This window comes from Ruditapes philippinarum, unplaced genomic scaffold, assembly GCF_026571515.1.
Source record: "Ruditapes philippinarum isolate M1 unplaced genomic scaffold, ASM2657151v2 ctg1703_1_1_1_1, whole genome shotgun sequence".
NCBI lineage: Eukaryota > Metazoa > Mollusca > Bivalvia > Venerida > Veneridae > Ruditapes > Ruditapes philippinarum.
The window spans coordinates 51,359-72,327 of NW_026866780.1; the positions used below are offsets into that span (position 1 = coordinate 51,359).

Sequence of the window (20,969 nt, forward strand, 5' to 3'; positions counted from 1 at the left end):
CACCAAAATTACTTAAGTTTGTAAAGAACAGAACAGAACAGAACAGAGAACTGTTCTGTTCTGTTCATAAGTTAGTTTATTGGCTACTGTTTAATAAATTAATGAAGAAAATAATTTAAAAAAAATAATATATTTTATACGCATGTTTCGCATATCATTGTTTAAGACTTACAAAAAAATCATTACATGTATATAGTCAATATATTTATTATTATTTAAGATATTGATATTTTTTATTATTTGAATTATATTAGTAACTTTATTGGTAGTGATTTCAATATTTAAACTGATACTTATAAAAAGTCTTTGTTGTTCTGTCTATGTTATTCTATTTTTTTTTTTAATTTACTTTAGTAAATAGAATTTCCTCATGTTGTTACACTTATAATAAAAGTGATATTGAAGAAATTTGTCTTTCATTTACACCTCTTATCACTCAACCCATAATTAAATGAGTAATCTTCTAATAATTTGTATTAACAATACCATTGAAATCAACAAAATGAAACATTAAATTGAATTTCCTTTTTACAATGTTTGATATTAATGAAATTAAAATGTGTCAACTTTCCTAGTAAACATCTAAAAATTGGGAGTGAAACGTCCATACAATTGACAAAATGGGAGTGAAACGTCTAGGTGTGAACCGTCTTGGGAGTGAAACGTCTCAATAGTGAAACGTCTTGGGAGTGAAACGTCTGACATTCGTGTCGCAGAAGGACTATATTCTAAGCCGTGCTGTATTCCGTTTTGAGAAGAGGTTTTGTAGTACCAAATCAAATTCTTCTTTTGTACATTTCACAATAGGTGTCACCCCGGTACGGAATTAGACCCAGCCCGTTGTAGTCTAGAAAGTAGTTCTTTTAAATTTTGAAATGGCCTATTTCATATCATCTTAATTGATACTGGTTATATTTTAAGTATATCTTTAGTAATTATGTACATGAAGTATCATTTCTGAGTACTTTAAAGGTTGTTTTTGATGTATTTTTGCAGGATTTCATTTCTGGGTGGAAGGTTTCATGAGGCACTATGCACAAGAATACACACCAGTTACTATTTGGAATATTCTATAGTGATTACAGAAATCACGGATTTATGTAATATAAATCCGTGCAGAAATTAAAAGCTGCAGAAAAACTCCAAGGGCTAATGTATTATTTTTTTGTGCTAAATTTACTTGGACTGCATTGGTGTTTAAAGAAATGGTCATGAAGTTTAGGTACCGGATTTGTTTTGTCCAGAATTTAGCCTTAAATGTGATGGATTTACTATAGGATATATGGGTCGAAAATTCAGTAGGCCGTGTCCTAAATAATGTCCTAGTTACAACTTTAATTATAGTAAAATATCAACGTGAATAATGATAGCGATAGCCTTGTTGAAGAAGTTTGCGAGTATTAAATATATTTCGTTCATTAAATCGTCCACATGACTGCTCACCCTAGAAAATCTAATGACCAGAGAAATGCATGTATATATCCAATATGATGATGCATGAGGTACATCTCAATATTAATGTAGATATAGTTTACGATATTTCAATCAAAATTATTTCTTTTATCATAGATTTAAGTTACTTCAGTAGTTTAAACGATAAAATGGTTTAAATCCAAGATAAGATGTAATAATGTCTAATGAGTTTCATTTAATTTAATAAAGAAAATGGGAATCACTATAGAAAGTCCAAAACGGGAAAATTGTAAATATTGCAGGCTCGGTTTGACAAGTTCACTTGTCAGTTGAATATATTTTAGTACCCGTTTGTTGAAATTAAGGATTTTTATCCGCATTTTTCACAAGATCACATCCTCATCACGAAATCTGTTTTATACAAAAACATAAATATATAGTTTTATGTAAACAATTCAACAACTGAAATAGTTAAGATAATTCCTTATCAATATATTTTTAATCAAAGCATTTCTGAAATATGATATACATGGAAATAAGCACAGAAATAATAATTATCGGCCTTTCCGTCAAACGGAGCTACCTCACTTGCAGGCCCGGGCGCTAACTATTATTTGGCGCTAGTCGATACAAAAAGCATGTCCAGTTTCATTGATAGCTGAGAATCAATATCTTTGCTGTTACCGTGCCAGTTTTGACGAGATAAGATATAAGTTTACAAAGGGCCATATTTTAGCAATTTCCATGTCAGAGTTTTATGTCTTGGATGAATTTCGTCTTGAATTGTGGCATGCAATTATGATCCCGAAGAAATGTAATTATCTTCACGTGAATACCTTCAGCGTAAATGATCATAAATAGTCAATAATGTTAACAAGCAAGGTTTTACGCACGCGTAAAATGGCTTTGAAGGAATGGTTAGTTGTGCACTGCATACTTTAAGAATAACCAAAAAATTGCTACGTAGACGTGAGTCTGTTTAGATCTGCGCAGTTGTTGAAATTAAAGGGGAGGCATAACGACACGAAAATTTCATTAGGCCACAGATATACATACACTCCATGATTAGGCCTACATCATACTAACGTAAGTAGTACTCGTTTTATACTGTGACATGACGGGTACCCATTAGTCATTGTGCCAGCAATCCGACACCATGTATCTTATTTAAATATAGACAGCGCTAACACGGAGGTTTGTCCTAATGTCTTTAACATTTTTAATTCTATCCCAATTAAACGATATCTAAACTTTTAATAAGCAAATGACCAACAATAAAAATGGGAATTCTTTACGCTCCAAATGGGCCATATTTCTGTCAAAATCCATTCGTAAATGACCATGAATCTTCTATTTTGGAGGATCTTAAAGACAGCATGAAGTTACAACCAAATGTCTTAAATGGTATAATTTTTGAGTGTCAGAATGGATTTAGACAAGGTCGGAGTACAGTAGATCACATTCAATCTTTAACCAGTATTATTGATACTAGAAAGAAACAACGCCTGTCTACTTTTTCTGCCTTTATAGATTTTAAAAAAGGCATTTGACTCAATCATTAGAGAGCTTTATTACACTAGCCTGTCAAGACTTGGTTTTCACGGTCAACTGATAAATGCTGTTTATCAAAATGTACATCATTCTGTCAAACTGAATAACTTTAATGCTGATTGGTTTTATGTTAAAACCGAACTCCTGGTCACCGTTACTATTTAATCTGTGTATTAACAATCTGGCTTTGAAATTGAAAGCCACAGGCAGTGGGGTTGATATTGATGGTGAACACGTATCAGTCCTGTTAATTGACGATGATGTTTTTTTTTTGTATTTATAGGAGAGAGTGAAAATGATGCTCAAACTATGTTCAATGTTCTTCGCAACTGGTGTGTTACAAATTATATGGATGTTAATCCACTAAAATCCAACATTCTTCACTTCCAAAATTCATCTTTAACTTGTTCAGATTATGTGTTTATAAACGGTGATACAACTTTAAACTATGTTACACAGTATAAATATATTGGTCGTGTATTGACCGAACATCTTGATTATTCTATTACCGCTGAAATATGAAAAACAAGATCAACAAGGAAGGGCGGCCTTCAAAGAACGCAACCTCCACACGACGTTCAGAGTCTGTTGCGCAGGTTGCCCATTGAGCATAAAAATGTTTATTGCTTAAACTAAGGCTTTTGGAGGAATCCCTAATAAAGCAAATACAAAAATGTACAGGAGCTACTGTTGTACCAGTAATTACATATACATCGACTGTTTGGGGATGTAATACGTTCTCTTGTATTTATGCTTAGCAGGTAGAGCTGGGCGATAATTTTTGCATGTTGGAAGATATGCTCCAAATGCAGCAGTTTGTAGCAATCGATATTGGTTGGAAGCCTGTAATTTTTGTTTTGTTGGAAAACAGTGTTAGCAAACTAGAGGAGCATCTGCGGATGTTTCTAAATTTAAAATTTAACCATTACCACGTTTAAATGTTGAATTCTGCTTAAGCCGGTGCTAGGGGCGTAGACAGTAGCTTGCACTTTCCAGTACTGTCCATGAACATGCTCAATTAAACCGAGCCTGCAACATTTTCAATTTTGCCGTATTAGACTTTCTTAAGGGATTCTGATTTTCTCTATTTTTAAGTAATATGAATGTAAGCAGGTTAAATAAACAAATATATTTATGGGCAAGTAATATGTAAGGTAGATAAATAGTAAAAATAAGTAGTCATTTGCAAATTCTATAATTCCCTTTAAGGTAATAGATGTAAGAATTGGAATTTCAAAGTATGTATGTTGTTTACGAAGTACTATATGGAACGATTTTGTATGGTTGAAAACCTGTTACAAAAACAAAAGCTGTTTAATACGGTGTTCCGTTTGGACAGCCGTGATTTTTGATTTAGTCTGTTACCGCGATCCACTGTGGTACGATGGTGAAAATGCGATTACACGATGGTACGATGGTGAAAAACACGATGGTACGATGATAAAAACGCGATGGTACGATGGTGAAATCGCGATGGCGCAATAGTACGATGGTAAAAACGCGATGTTACATCGCGTTTTCTCCATCGTACCGTCGTGATTTCACCATCGTACCATCGCGTTTTCACCATCGTACCATCTCACTATCGTGTTTTCACCATCGTACCATTGCGTTTCACCATCATGCCATCGCGTTTTCACCATCGTACCATCGCGCTTTTACGATCGTACCATCGCGTTTTTCACCATTGTACTATCGCGTTTTCACCATCGTGCCATCGCGCTTTCACCGTCGTGCCATCGTATCGTATTTCATATCTAAGGTATCTTGTTACACCAGCATGTTAACACAGGTTCATGACTCGGGTTCAAATTAGCAAGAGTATTTTTTATGTTTAAATAGTATTTTTTAGTCTCCTATAAATCTTATAGATTGGCAATGTGCATACAAATTGTATTTTAAATATATTTTAATTTAGTACATTGATGAGATTCTTAAAAACTAATAAATTTTAAAGACATAACATATGTTTTTTTTAATTATAAGATCTGATAAAACAAGAGGCTAATTTTCTTACACTATTTTCCGAGCAGGCCATGCCAATGGACAAATATGAAAGCTTGATAAGATAAAAGTTTGTAAAATAGAGAAAATAAGAATCTATAAAGAAAGTCCAAAACGGCAAAATTGTAAATGTTGCAGGCTCGTTTTTATTGAGCCATGGACGGTACTGTCAAGTGCAAATTACCGTCCATGCCCCTTAGCACAGACTTAAAGAATTCAACATTTAAACATGAAATGGTAAAATTTTTAATTTAGAAACAGCTGCAGATGTGTTCATACAGCGGTTATCATTATGTAAGACTGTTAACCTATTTGTTTGATTTAATTTATGAGCTAGACTTTTGAGGATATTCAACTGATTTTCTGCCTTTTTACAAATAAATAATGTTTTGGAAATTGAAATTGAATTTTTTACGAACTGCGATAGCTTTAAACAAATGTCTGAGTTTGCTTCCATTTTATGAAAGTGTAACCAATTTACAAGGGAATGGTTTTCTTGTTCTAGAGTGGAAGTCTGTTCTTCAAGGTGTTGTCATCTGCATAATTATATAATGTGCATTTATTTACAAAAAAAAAATCACGAATTAACCAAGATATTAAACAACTTATGGCGAAGGATTGATCTGGGGGCTCCTATACAGCTCACGAGCTTAAAGTGTTTTCTATTCTTATTTGCTGCTGTTTTCTATCTGATAGATAAGATACATAAGAATGCACGAGGTTCCAGAAAACCTATAGGCTTTTAACTTGTCTTTTAACTTTACAGACTGTCAGATTTTTTTCAGAGATGAGTGAAATGACTATTTGCACTAAAATATTTACATGGCTATGACTACAATCTTCAATTAATTAATATATGATATCTTATGCCGTGTTTTTTTCTTTCTCTTTTTTTTCTTGAAATCTTGGTGTGTGTGTGTGTGTGTTATACAAGCCATATTTAATACTTTACAGTCTAAAGGATAATTTATTTATGGTGTTCAACCGCAAATATAGTTATTTTACTGCGCATGCGCAAATGATGTTATTTGCTTCCGGGTCAATCATTAACAACAACAACAACTGAAAATTTTGTTCATTGTAAGTAACATTGAATTCGCTTTATCCATAGAGTATTGGCGTATATGTTTATCATACTATAATTAGGTATTAGAATTTTTTGCGGTTGCATTTTTCGTGTTAAATGTTTTCTTGTTCAGTTATAATTTTTAACTGAGAATATAGTGAACCCCCTTTGTATCGTGCTATTCATTTTATCGTGCTATTCATTTTATCGATCTATTTACAAGTGAAGTCATTCGATTTCTTGCAAAATGCGCCACCTACTGATTGTTTACAGTTACAACAGTGTCACGAAAATATTTCGCATTTGTTTTTGTGGCGTAAAAATGATCAAAAACGTAAGCCATTGTAGATAATAAATCGACTTATAAATAGTGTGTACATTTACTGTCTGTTAAAAGTTCCTTAATTTATTTTAAAGCAGACATCTTTGTTTCTAATTGACTAAAAAATTTAACATAAAGATTGTTCAGACTTCCCAAACTTTGACTAACTGAGCGATTCTCACAATGCATCGATACAATGGCGTGACCTAATTCTTCAACCTGTTTGACATGTCTGTAAATATCTGTATATTCCAAAGCTAAAAACTATATATCAGTGATGTTTGCCATGAAAATATTATGACAAAAGGATCAAAATAAATTATACAAAATAAAGATTCAGGGAGATTTAAATTTTTTAACTGCGGCTTTGATTTATGGGTAAATAGACGGTATGTCTTAATACCAAATATGAGTGATATCCGCGGATATCACTATAAATACCGAATATGACCTATATAGATCTATACAATAGAGTTCCAGGCTACAGGATTTGTATAGTCCAATATATCAGAGGAATCAGACGTAATGGGCTTGGTTGCAGTGATTTTTATGCCCCCAAAGGCAGGCATATTATAATCGCACCGTCTGTGCGTCCCCACTTAATTTGTGTTGGGACTGTAATTTTATCATACATTGAGGGATTTTGAAATAACTTGGCACAAATGTCTACCACATCAAGACGATGTGTTGCGCCAAGAATCACGTCCCTACCTCAAAGGTCCAGGTCACACTATCATTTTGAAGTTCACTTTATCACAATTAGAGTTTATAGGTACACACATTCGTGTCCAGGCTGTAACTTTCATTCATGTCCGGAATGTAACTTTGTCATGCATGGAAGATTTTTAAAATAACTTGGCACAAATGTCTTCCACATCAAGACAATGTATCCCTGCTAAGGCTCATGTCCTTCTGTCCGTGTGTCCCCACTTACACAACAATCATGTCCAGACTGTAATGTCATGCATTGAGGGATTTTGAAATAATTTGGCACAAATGTCTATCTCATAACAACATTTTGTCGCATCCAGGAACCACGTCCCTTCTTCAAAGGTCAAGGTCACACTTATATTTTGAAGGTTCATGCTATCACAATTAGAGATTACAGTTACAATAATACAAAGAACAATATTCAGCAATCAGTTACTTTCATTCTCTTTTCTTTTCATAATACCATTACCTGCATGCTTAAGAAACCTTTTCGGGGGCATTTGTCACTTGAGTGACAGCTCTTGTTTTTTTCAATTTTCAAAACAACCTGTGGCTCTCTGAAGGGGAAAATATAGCGCAATAAATCAGGAAAGGGGAAATCAAATTCTAACAAAGTTATGAGAATTTCAATTCAATTTAACATGCATGGTAGGCAGCAGAGGCTTTCTATAAGGACAGATTTCTGTCTTCTAGCTGATACAAGTCAGCTGCTGTTAAGTGAAGAAAGTTCACAGGGTATTTTAGGGAAAACAACCTTTATACGGCTGTAAAATACATGGAAAAAAATCACTGGCTTGTTGTAGTTTATGTCGGTCAAGCCCAATGTCTAATAGTTATTGCTTATAAATGAATAGCATTATAAGTAATAAAAAAATGTTAATTGTCTTGCCTTTCAAGTTTTATTTAAAAGTTTATCCAATTTTCTTCCAAATTATGCTCAATCATAACAAAAACTCTTAAACTATGTAGTTATTAATTTAATATAAAATAGAAACATAAAAATATCTAATTTTGTTTATCGGCCATACTGGTTAAGTAAAGCGCTTTGCAGATTGGTTCCAAATTTTTGAACGGAAAAATATATTTGTACAAGCTGGCGGTGAATGGGCAAATATTTCATTCAAAAATATTTTGTTTGAAACTTTTGGCTTGACATTTAACCCTTTACCTCATATATACGCCCCAAACATATATGGGCCCCAAACACATGTTTTCGTTTGAGAAATGTTGCTAAAAAAAGTGAGCACTTTTTCGGCACCGCCCCCCCCCCCCATCCAAAAGATACATCAGGGGGTTGCCAGAAGGGGGATGTGCCCCCTTGTGTTTGGGGGGGATTGAAGGTGGGCGGAGTCCCCCTCATCGCCAAGAAAATTTTGGACTTGTGAGAGGCTTAAAATGACCCCAGGATCGATCATAAGGTAACGTGTAACCAACTCTGCAAAATAGTGATTTTTGGCAATTTTGAGATGTCCCCTCGTTGCCATGGTAACAGGAAATTTAAGACTGAGCATGTCGTTACAAAGGCAATGGTCCAGTCAACATTTGTGCCAAGTTTGATTAGTATTGAAGCATTTTTCATAGTTTCCTAGCAGTTTGAACTTGTAAGAGGAGGCTTTTCAGTGAAAATGGCCATTTTTTAACATTTTGCTCATGGGGGAAAGGGTTAAATGCTTGCATTTGAATTAGCTAATCAGATTTCATGCACTGTGTGATACCCATTTGTATATCGGGTATAAGGAATTTAATTGAATAATAGGATTTAATTATGATTTTTCAGAAGTGACAGTTTAATTATTTTGTTAAAAGGAATTTATTTTTTACTTTGTTCATGAATTGGTCAAAATTAATGTCTTTATACGCTGACTTAAGTGTTTTTTCGTTCCGCCAGATTTTCTTGTTTTTGAGCAATTTCGATGATGTTGCTTTTTTTGCCGATAAGCAAAAATATCTCAAAGCGATGTCATATTTATAGGATTAGGAATTTTTAACACTACCAGTTTATAGTTTATGATGGTCAAGTCCCACGTCATATATATCAAAAAAATATCAAATATTCTTAGGGCTTTTTTCCGCAGGGACAGTTATAAGGCTGCTTCCCCAAAGTTTGTTTGTTTGTTTCATTTTACGCCTTTTCCCAACAATATTTCAGTCATATAGGCGGGTAGTTTCCTAACCATCGTTCTTGGAGAGTTACACCAGTACTAGGCTACCTTCCTCCGCGCTAAAGCTTCCCCAAAGAAAAATCATTTAAAATCATGCATTTTTTCCCAAAAATTTAATTAACTTTTCAAGTTTTTTTTCTTCCCCTTTTGCAAATATACCGTGTAATTTTCCCCCAAAATTCAGGACAGGGCTGCTTCCTGAACGTGTGATAAAAAGCTCTGTTTTTCTTTCTATGTCGTGCTCAATCATCATTAAAAAATCTTAAACAGTTTAATTATAAATTTAAAATAAAATACAAACAACAAATTAGTTTTTCCCAAACATCATACTGGTTAAGTAAAGCACTTTACATATTGATTTTAAAAGGAAAATATAATTGCACATGTGACGGTGCATGTTCAGGACGCTCGGAAACATTTTTTTGAGCATTTTTTATGCATATTTTCTTCAGAAGGATGCTAAAAAGTATGATTGTCAGTCCCTTGTATGCATAGAAGTTCCAAATCTGCATATAATTGTGTCCTTAAAATATGCAATATGCCATTGTGTAAGTGTAATGCTTGTCAACCATCATGCCTCCTCAGCTAATCAGAGTGCCAGTTTTTCCAATAATCTATTACCATATAAGTGTTTTTTTCTACAGGCTCCAAATTCTGCGTTTTTTCCAAATTTTGGCATGTTTTTATTTCTGCAGACTTTATTTCTGCGGCACATTCTTTGGACAAAACATGATTTAAATTGTGCGATTCGTCTTATCAAGATTAAGTCACATTACACTACCTATAACATTTGCATGTACACATTGGCATTTGTTTATTGTTGTCACCGCCAAATGGTACACTAATTAATACTCGCATGAAAACAAATATAATGCACACCAATAGAAAAGTATGCATCTTTTGATCAGCGTGAAATGATGTGTGAAAAATATACCCGGTAGTATCTTTGATTTTACAAAATTGATAGAAATTTAATGTAAAGCAGTTATGATGTTTTAATATCTTTACTCATAAATTGACATAATTAACAATAAATACATCCTTACAAACACAGATTATATACTTAACCCACCCACAGCAATTTTATACAACTCAATGACCCGCCAACCTTTATAATTTGTAAGTCATTACTTAGATGAAACAGGTCATAATTAAGGCAGACATTTCTTTAATGGGTTAAAAACAAAAGCATAGGGAAATATTCTACAGCATTTATTTCTGCGGTGCTGAAACTGGCTGCAGAATACGCAGAAATAAAGTCACCGCAGAAAAAAGCACTTGTGCGGTAAATTGAATTGTGTTTATGATGTTTTGGTAAGTGACAAACACAGCATAGTCTATCAGTGGTAATTGTGGTGTTGATTTTATTGGCCCTTTGAAATCATAAATGCCAATTCATAATAATTGACTGTTGAGAGGTAATTTTGGCATTGATTTCCGTTTTTGTTTTAGAAAATTGAAGAAAGTTGCTGTTAATTATTTTAACTACTTTTCATGAGATCATGAACATGTCATTTGTTAGAAAAAAAATTACACACAAATATAAAAGTCAGGTGGACAGTATACCAGATTGTCCATATTCATTTTTATTAAAGATTATCACGGAATTGATTTTTTATGATGATGTCACAATATGTTACTATGGAAGAAATTTAGTTTACAATAAATAAATGATTTTGAATTAATTCAAAATAGCAACAGTGATACCGATAAATTTCTGTGCGTAAAAATGACATTTCAAATTAGCTTAAAATTAGGCGTAAAGGTTTGACAATAAAAACTAATTTGGCTGTGTACATACCATGTTTTCTAATAAATGTGGAAATGTTTTGTCAGTCTGAGTTGTTAAAACTATGTATGTGTTAAATTGATATTTTTTAAATGTGCTAAAGCACAAATGCATAAGGACAAATCCATACTTACTTGGCAGTTTGAGTATTTATAAATGTATACATGCATGTGTACATATACTGTACTGTATACAATATTTTTTGTCTAATATAAATAGATGCTGGATTTTAAGTGAATTAATGTTTTCTGACGGGCATATTCATTTAAGATATATAAAACATGAAATGGCTGTATTTGAAAGAAAAAATAGTGTGTAGAAGTGTTAAGTGAATTGTGCAGTTCTAAGTGTAATCATAAAATGTGTAGTAAAAAGTGTGCAGCCACCGATGGGTTGAATAAATATAGTCATAATAGTGAAATGTATTAGATCTATAATTTCTATCAAAGAGCTCGCTTTTAGGCTGTGCCTTATTCATATTAGGTTGTTTAGGTTTGATATAAGTTTTTTATATGTTGATACTTGTTTTATCAGTATATGCTTCACATGGCATTCTACTTGAATGAATATAAGCCATGTATTTGTCGGTACAAAATGCATATACTTAAAAATTTCATTATTGATTTATTTGTTTTAAAATTTCATTCTCGATTTATTTGTTGATCTAATTTTATAGGTCACACATTTCAAATGTAAAACAAAATGCCCTTTGCCTAACCACCTATATGTTTGTCTTTTCCCATCAATGGTTAAGATCTGTCCAAGATTAGAGATTTTGTCTTCAATTCTTAATTCTAACTTTACTGAATTTATACATGTAGTTAGTTTTATCATAAGATTTATAATTTAAAACTTATAAGTACTTATATAATAAATCAAAGATGTTTTATCAATTCAAAAGCACACAGCAGAAAGGGCTCACTTTCCTAAAATCCAGTTTTTAAGGTAGCAGAAACTAACCATGATACTGTTGCATATTGGGGGAATTATTCTAATATTCACAAGAATATTTAAGAATTGCGTTTGATTGAGTCTGTTCACCACTAGCTGTGCAATTTTTTGATATAATAGCTAAGGTGACATATGGAGTTTCACTGATGTATGGCCCTTTGTTAGTTTAGAACTCTGGCATGGATTTGGAATGAAATAAGGCGTGTCTGAAATTCCTAGAGAAAACTCTGAATTGCCATTCTTACCAACTAGACACACTGGTAATTACTACAAGTTTTCTTGGAATTGAATATTTTGGCCTAAAATATTGTTTGTTTCCCCTCCGCTACCTACCCATAAAAATCAGTTACCCCAAAAATGTTATTGCCAAACAAAACAAAAATTTTATCAGCAGAGTTTGTAAACTGCACATTTATCAAAATTATGAAATTTAGAAATATGACACCAGAAATTTAACAAATGATTTATTCACACCTGCTGCCTATCAATCATTTAAAAGAGAAATAATTAAAGAAATAAAAAAAGGTTTAAGTGCAATTCAAACTTGCAACTTCACTTTTACAATTCTGTCATACATTTGAACATTGTACTTAACACTAAGCTACCAGGCTGTTATTATAGATTTAAGTATAGAGAATAATGAATTCATTATAAAAAAAAACATAATAATTTTGGAAACTAAGAAAAATGACCAGCAAATTAATCCATCTCGGGTCAGTACTGCCAAACATTGTTTACACAGTCAGATGCATCAAACTAAGACACCTTTATAAATTGACTAAAGAAATGTTAACCTAAACATTAATAATGTACACATCATAATAATTATGCAATATCAAATTCATTGTTATTGCGATTCATAATTAGCCATTAGTGTAATGAATATAAATAATCATCATAAATTGTAATACTTTTTGTCAGACAAAGAAATTTATCAAAATGAAATTTTGCAGCAATTTGCATATTACATTTACCATATTTATCCTTATAATTGCTCCAGCCCTACTTTTTACCGCAATTATAGACTGAACAACATGTTCTAAATCAATAAGTTTAAGGAATGACATGTGGTTGATTTTTTATAATGATATAGTATCTGATATACCACTGGCAGTTGATTTTGTTGAAATTTTATCAAGAATAGATTGATGATTAAAATTAATAAATTGAGACTAACAAACTAGCTTGAAATCTTATTTTAGTCTCAAATTTTAACCAGGTTTTTTTTCAAAGGAAAAAACTGGTTATTAGATTGAGGTATGATGGCGGATGGGCGGGCAGACAGGCAGGCATAAAAAATTTCTTCTGTGCACAAACTCCTACATTTCTCAAGGGATTTTGACTAAACTTTCACAGAAGCTTTTTTCATCAAGTGCCCTGTTGCATATTGTAGGGGTTTGTGACTGGATAATTTTTTACCTAATTAAGGCCATTTTTTTTTCTTTATATAGAATATATAATGAACAATCTCTTCTGTGTGCAACTCCCACATTTCTAAAGGGATGTTAAAAGTTTCACAGAAGCTTTGTCATCATGTGCCCTGATGCATATTATTGCTAGGGTCAAGGTCACTGTTACTAAAAATAGAAAATTGGTGTCCGGTCAAATGGGTCAATAACTACAGTATAAAATGGAATACATTGTATATTATTGGAACTTGGTGTATAGCAAGCTTACTGAAGATCTCTCTTAGTATTGCTTTTGGGTCCCCTTAAGTCAATATCATTTAAGTCATTCTCAGGTCAATAACTAGAGTTTGGAAAGTGATATTTCAGTAAAACTTGGCGTATATTAAGCTTTTGTGAAGATCTTCTGGGGATTGCTTTTGGGTCTCATAGGATTGAGGTCAAGGTATTGTTACTATAATAGAAAATTGATTTCTGGTCAATAACTAGAGTTTGAAAGGAGATGTTTTAATGACACTTGCTTTAAATTAGGCTTATGTGAAGATCATGCTTAAGATAGCTATTTGGCCCCCTTAAGGGTCAACATTACTGTTATTTAAAATAGAGAATCGGTTCCCAGTCAATAACTAGATTTAGGAATGAGATATTTTTATTATGACCCTAGGATCCAGGTCAAGATAATTTTAATTTTTCCATCTGCTGTTATTACAAAATACTTGCTTGTTTCTTTACAATGGTGATAATTGAAAACCTGGTTTTGTGGCATTGCCGTGTTTCTTGTTTATTTATTTTTGTGCCCCCACGTTAGTGGCGGGCATTTAGATTTACCCTTGTCCGTCCGTCCATCCGTCCGTCCGTCCGTCCGTTCACTTTTGTGTCGCACGTAACTCAAAAAGAATTTGACCTAGAGTCATGAAACTTTACAGGAATGTTGATCAGCATGTGTAGTTGTGCACCTGGGTATTTTCGTGTGGATATTTTTAGTATTTTCAGAGTTATTGCCCTTGACTTAGTAAAATTTTGCAATTTTCAACTTGTGTCGCATGTAACTCAAAAAGTATTTGACCTAGAGTCATGAAACTTTACAGGAATGTTGATCAGCATGTGTAGTTGTGCACCTGGGTATTTTTGTCTGGATATTTTTAGTATTTTCAGAGTTATTGCCCTTGACTTAGTAAAATTTTGCAATTTTCAACTTGTGTCGCATGTAACTCAAAAAGTATTTGACCTAGAGTCATGAAACTTTACAGGAATGTTGATCAGCATGTGTAGTTGTGCACCTGGGTATTTTTGTCTGGATATTTTTAGTATTTTCAGAGTTATTGCCCTTGACTTAGTAAAATTTTGCAATTTTCAACATGTGTCGCACGTAACTCAAAAAGTATTTGACCTATCTAGAGTCATGTAACTTTACAGGAATATTGATCAGCATGTGCAGTTATGCACCAGGTATTTTCTTCTGGATTTATTTAGTATTTTTAGAGTTATTGCCCTTCACTTAGAAAATTTTTGCAATTTTCAACTTGTGTCGCAAGTTACTCAAAAAGGATTTGACATAGTCATTAAACCTTATGGGTAGGTTGTTCAGCATATTTAGATTTGCACCTGGGGTTTCGCTTGTGAATTTATACAGTATTTGTAGAGTTATTTCCCTTGACTTTGTTAAAAGATTGACAGAACAGTGGCGTGGTGGGGGCACCCGTGTCCTATGGACACATTTCTAGTTTTACTCTCAAGTATAGTAATTTATAAAAATGTGCTGCCGTTGCCACTCATTAATATACGCCCTTAGTATTTATTATTGGTATATATTTCAAGGTAGAAATCAAATCTTTTAAGACAGATTTTACATCATAAAAATTTTATATTTAAAAGTTTATTTTAGTGATACTTGACATTTTTTATTTATATGATTACATACAACTAAATGTACATGACGATGTACTTGTTGAAAATACTGCAAACGTTTCACATTTTCTCGCCAATAAGTCTAGAATGATTTGTATGTGTAAACACTCGCTGTTTTTACTTGAACTTTGAGTTCTACTTCCTTATACAGTCTGTTAAGTCGGATATTAAATACTTTGAACTGTAAGTTATAGTGAAAGCTACATGTAGCTTACATGTATAGCATTAAATCAGCCTTTAAAATCATTCAAGATTTGTTTATTTTGAAGTTTTTTCAGGAAAAAAAATATATTAGATAATGAATATACATAGCCAAAATACTTCTGCTTGAATTTGCACTATTTTATAAAATGATATTATAGGTGAATTTATGTTCAGTTTTCATATTTTGTATATTATAGTTTGGTAATAATATATAAAAAAAAATAGTAATAAAGTGGGGAAAATGCTTGTAAATGAAATTTTAACTGCTGTATGATTAGTGTACCAGAACTTAAACTAATTAAAACATTGTAGTTAATATATTCTAGAAAATTTTATGATAGTAGGATATGGTGGTGTAGGCAAGTAATAGGTTAAGTTATATTTAAACCATATCTACACATAGATACATGTATATTACTATGCTCAAATTTGATGTTTGAAAATATTGATAATTGTTACATGCTCTCTTTGTTAATATAAAATGAGCATGTTTCGACTTCACACGAAGTAGATAATTAATTGTTATGCATTAAATCCTACACACTATGAGTATTCAGCAGTAAGAATTTTATATATTTCAATAAATTTCTGCGATAAAAAATATTTTTTTCAAAGATGTGCATAGTATACATATATCTTTAAATGATAAAGGAAAAGAAAAAGTTTTATCAATTTATGAGATAGGAATGACTGTAGTAAATATACTCGGACAGACTAGAAGTGACCAGAAAGACCACAGAAAGACTGGTTTATAGTGACATCATCACAATGCTATCACATGATGACCACATCAAAACTTGTCAGATATCTCAGACATGCAACAGGGCAGCGCTTTTTGCCCCTTCTATAGCAGGGGCCGTTATAGGGCTGCTTCCCCAAAGAAAAATTCTTTAAAATCATGCAGTTTTCCCCAAAAATTGAATTTACATCAAGTTTTTTCTTCCCGTTTTGCAAACATATCATGTAATTTTCCCCCAAAATTAAGGGCATGGCTGCTACATGTACCTTAACCTGTGAAAAAAAGCCCTACAGAGATATGAAATTTTTACTGTGGTGACGTTTCAATCAAAGAGGTGGACATAAGAAATATTGATTGAAATGGAAATACATTATTTGAAACTGAAATTTTTGTTGAATTAATGAAAAAAAAAACAAGTGTTTATAAAATTATTGTTAGTATTATTATTTTGTGAAAATTTGTTGAAAATAAAGTTCTTCAGTATAATGTCCTAAGGTTCAATTATCAAAAGTATCTTAAAAGTAAACATACTAAGTACTTATTACTTTTGAGTATGTATATAATATAATGTGACAAAAGGTCAAGTTATTTGTCTGTAGTATTACTTGTTGCCATGAGATATTGTTTGTCATTCTTTGAAAAAAAGATTTGTTTGAAATATGACTTAAGATAAGATAGGGACATTTTAAATTAGATACTGAGGTCACAATATAAAGATGAAATTTTATCTGCATTGCTTTAAAATGACGAGTCCAGTTACTGAAATAAAAGCTGTGCAGTGAAACTGGAGAATATATTTTCTATCATGCTAGATTGGTTTTGTGTTGGTGTCATGACTTTACCATCCAGCTGAGAGCAGTAATAAACTTAAAACAGTAAAATAAGCAATTGGCAAGGTTGGATTAAGGATGAATTTTACAAGCTTATATTGTGTTGTTAAATTTGCTTCAATTGTTCAATTCAATATTTTGGTACAAAAATTCCATTGTTGTGTGAAAACAAAATATTAGAGGGTAAGAATAGTTTTCTTTGTGTTGATATTAAAACAACATTTGTTACTATTTCTTGCTTGATATGTGTTTGACAAGTAAAATCTTAATGAATTCTAATGTTTCATTAGAGTTGGTAAAATGGACTTTCTGTACTTAAATCAGCTAAAGGCAAAGTGTTCAACAAAAATTACTTTATACATTATATAATATACATTAAGAAATTGTGCTGAACAGCTTGCACCAGTCCTCTGATTTCTCATATTGAATGAAAGTTTACTTTGATAATTTGTGAGCTGGGTTGTTAAGGAAAATCATTTTTCAACCTGTGAAATACACAAGGACTACAAGTGTTATTACAAAATTATGTCAATGTGTGATTTATGAAGATAAAATCTATGTAGTTTTAAGGTACTTGTATTAGATGCCTGATGTAGTACCACCTCACAACGGGTGTGGGTTCAATACCCACCGGAGGCAAACTATTCTTCAATTTTTGTACTTTTTAAAAAAATCTTAAATGAAGAAATATTTGCATTTTTATATACATATGAGTTAAAATGAATAAAAAAAAAAGTTTTACAACTAAAAATGAAAATCTGGATAGTAAACCTCCTGTATGTTATGCACAAATGTTCTGAATTGTATGTATGGTAGATAATTATTAAAGATACATGTAAAGGGATGTTCCTGTGATAGATGACAAAATTTGACGGGTTATCTGAACCTGCCCTCTTTCTTTTACATCATAACTAATATATAAATGTTTTAATTCAGCATTTTTTGTTTGTTATTATTTCTAAACTGTAGTTCTGTCTAACCACTTCTTATAAGTTAGATAAAGAAATTATTAATAAACTGATTAGAAAATATTTGTTGTTGTTACAAAAAAGGTTTACCCATTACTGATGGAAAAAATGCCAAAAAATTGTAAACTTTTTTTGAAAATTTGTTAATGACAAGAATTTGGGACGGGGGCATTTTTATTTACCAAACACGTTCTTGTTTGTTTTTGTGTCAAGAATATGATAAAGTTCAATGATAAAAAGTTTTTTGATGACTTGAAAAATTGTCATTTATATCATACCTTAAAGGTATGTACAGTAGGCTTAGTTGGGGGTCAGAGTTTCTATCCACATAACAAGTGTCTGTAAATGATAAAGAAATATTATTAATAGATAGATTTAGGCTATAGGGAGAAAAAAATCATGCTAAGCTGTGGATGTTTATACATACTTTGTAGCTTTATTATGCCCCCGCCATGTAATGGCCGGGGCATATAGTGTTACCCTGTTCCGTCCTTCCGTCCTTCCGTCATTCTGTCATTCCCTCATCATCAGTTTCCTTCATTATCTTAAGAACGGTTGCACGTATTCAACTCAAATTTGACATATGGATATGTCATGTGAAAATACAGGTCAAGTTCGAATTTGGTCATGGTTCGATGATTTTTGGCAGAGTTATGCCCCTTTTACTTTGAAAATAATATGAAATTTCAGTTTCCGTTCATTATCTCCCCAACGGTACAACACATTCAACTCAAACTTGACATATGGATATGTCATGAGAAAATACAGGTCAAGTTCAAATTTGGTCATGGTTCGATGATTTTTGGCAGAGTAATGCCCCTTTTACTTTGTAAATAATATAAAATTTTCAGTTTCCGTTCATTATCTCCCCAATGGTACAACACATTCAACTCAAACTTGACATATGGATATGTCATGAGAAAATACAGGTTAAGTTTAAATTTGGTCATGGTTCAATGATTTTTGGCAGAGTTATGCCCCTTTTACTTTGAAAATAATATGAAATTTTCAGTTTCCGTTTATTATCTCCCCAATGGTACAACACATTCAACTCAAATTTGACATATGGATATGTTTTTGGAATGCCCAGGCCAAGTTCGAATTTGGTCATGGTTCAATGATTTTTGGCAGAATAATGCCCCTTTCACTTTGAAAATAATATGAAATTTACAGTTTCTGTTCATTATTTACCCAACAGTGTTACATATTCAACTTAAATTTGACATATGGATATGTCAAAGGAATGGGCAGGTTAAGTTGGAATTTGGTCAGGGTTTGATGATTTTTTGGCAGAGTTATGTCCCTTTCTTTTTGAAAATAATATAGATACATCTAAGGAATAAGCAGTTTAAGTTTGAATTTGGTTGTGGTTCAATGATTATAGACAAACTTATCTTTCCTGAATGTTGGAAAAATTTCAGTTTCAGCACTCATACTTTTAGCCATTATTTTGGCTACAAATATGCAATATGCTATTTTTAAAAGGTTAAGACTGAATAATTTCAGTGCCTTGAACATTGTATGAAAATGGTTAGTGTTAACATTGAAAAGTTTTGAGGGCTTTGAACTTAAAATGAAAAAAATTATTAATGCACCATCTGAAATTTTGGCTGCATGCGGGGGCATCCGTGGCATGATGACACATTTCTAGTGACAAATAACACATGCATTAACCTATTGTAGATTACTTACATAATATCATTATCTATACAACATAAAGATGATCTATGTGTAACATTGTTAATACATTATCTATTTTGCTAAATATTTCAGGGTCTGTACATTTATTTCAAGTGTCAAGATGTGTCATGCAGAAACATTGAGTGGATTTATTGATAGATAAGAAGGTAAGTTGTTTTTTATTTCACCCTTTTAAACAATCATGTATCTTATGCATATTTAACCTATTTATTACTCACTGTAATACTTAGTGTACTGATTTAATTCACATAGTGTTTAAAACTTTAAATTAAAAACTTGAACAAATATTAACCTATACCCTGCTTAGTTCTGCAAACTAACCTGTCCACTTTTTCATTTTTAGAACTATCCATTATCAAATTTGGGGGTGTCAAGAGCTGGACACGTATCAGTATAGAGTCCAGTTAAGCTGCACAGATGTGCAGGCTGGCCTGGCTCTACACTAGTGGCAGTCGTAAACATGGTAACAGTGTATAACTAAGATGTTTTACCATATTGATCATGTAGGATATTTTCTGGAGTTATTTCGCAATGGACAGAAGTTAAAGAAATATACTGTTATAATACAATATCTGCTGTCTTTGAAGGAATGATTATATAGGAATCTTATTACTGATCAAGTAAGTGAACGAGAAGTATGCGCTTTGAACATAGATGTGATAAAAACAGCAGAACAGTCTATGTCTTGATATAATATGTCAGTATACAGTAAGGAAAGGTTGAGGTAGGGTAAATCACTAAATGGTTTCCTTCCTATAGGGCCAGTCCAGAGGAGGTCAAATTTGAAACATCATCAAACTTCCACTATAATACATTGTATTTTGACACACTTTAGATAATTACTGTAGATGTTTAGTGCGTCTGCAGGGCTAAGTAAAATCACTTTATTGTAACATTTATAGTATCTTTATTTTTTTATTTTTCAGAAAAATTTGTATCAGCAATTTTTATATGATTTCTATTTATATATGATAAATTATCTTCATAAATCATTGCATAATTTAATTCAACTCTTAAAATATATGGAAATTAATAACCTGGTCTCTAGTTTAAGTGTTACAATAAACACATACGTTATATAAAAGAATAAGTGTTTCTTATAGAGATGATACAGTACACTGTCACTGTTTTTGTTTATTTATCTACATACTATGAGAGTGGTGTTGATTGAAGTTAGTAGATAATGTATTGAAGCTGACATAACAAAATATGTCTTACTGCAATACATGCAATGTGCAGGTGGT

The 20,969-nt window shown here is 32.1% G+C and overlaps 1 protein-coding gene across 1 annotated transcript in view; it reads left to right on the plus strand.

Annotated features, from left to right (window-relative positions):
• Positions 1-5,984: 5,984 nt before the first annotated feature.
• The window catches only part of LOC132733694 (kinase D-interacting substrate of 220 kDa B-like), a 56,031-nt gene continuing 41,046 nt past the window's right edge, over positions 5,985-20,969 (plus strand). Inside the window, exons 1-2 of the mRNA XM_060720357.1 lie at positions 5,985-6,048; positions 19,798-19,871. The gene's annotated coding sequence lies outside the window, so the exon portion shown is untranslated. The remainder of the gene's footprint in view (positions 6,049-19,797; positions 19,872-20,969) is intronic.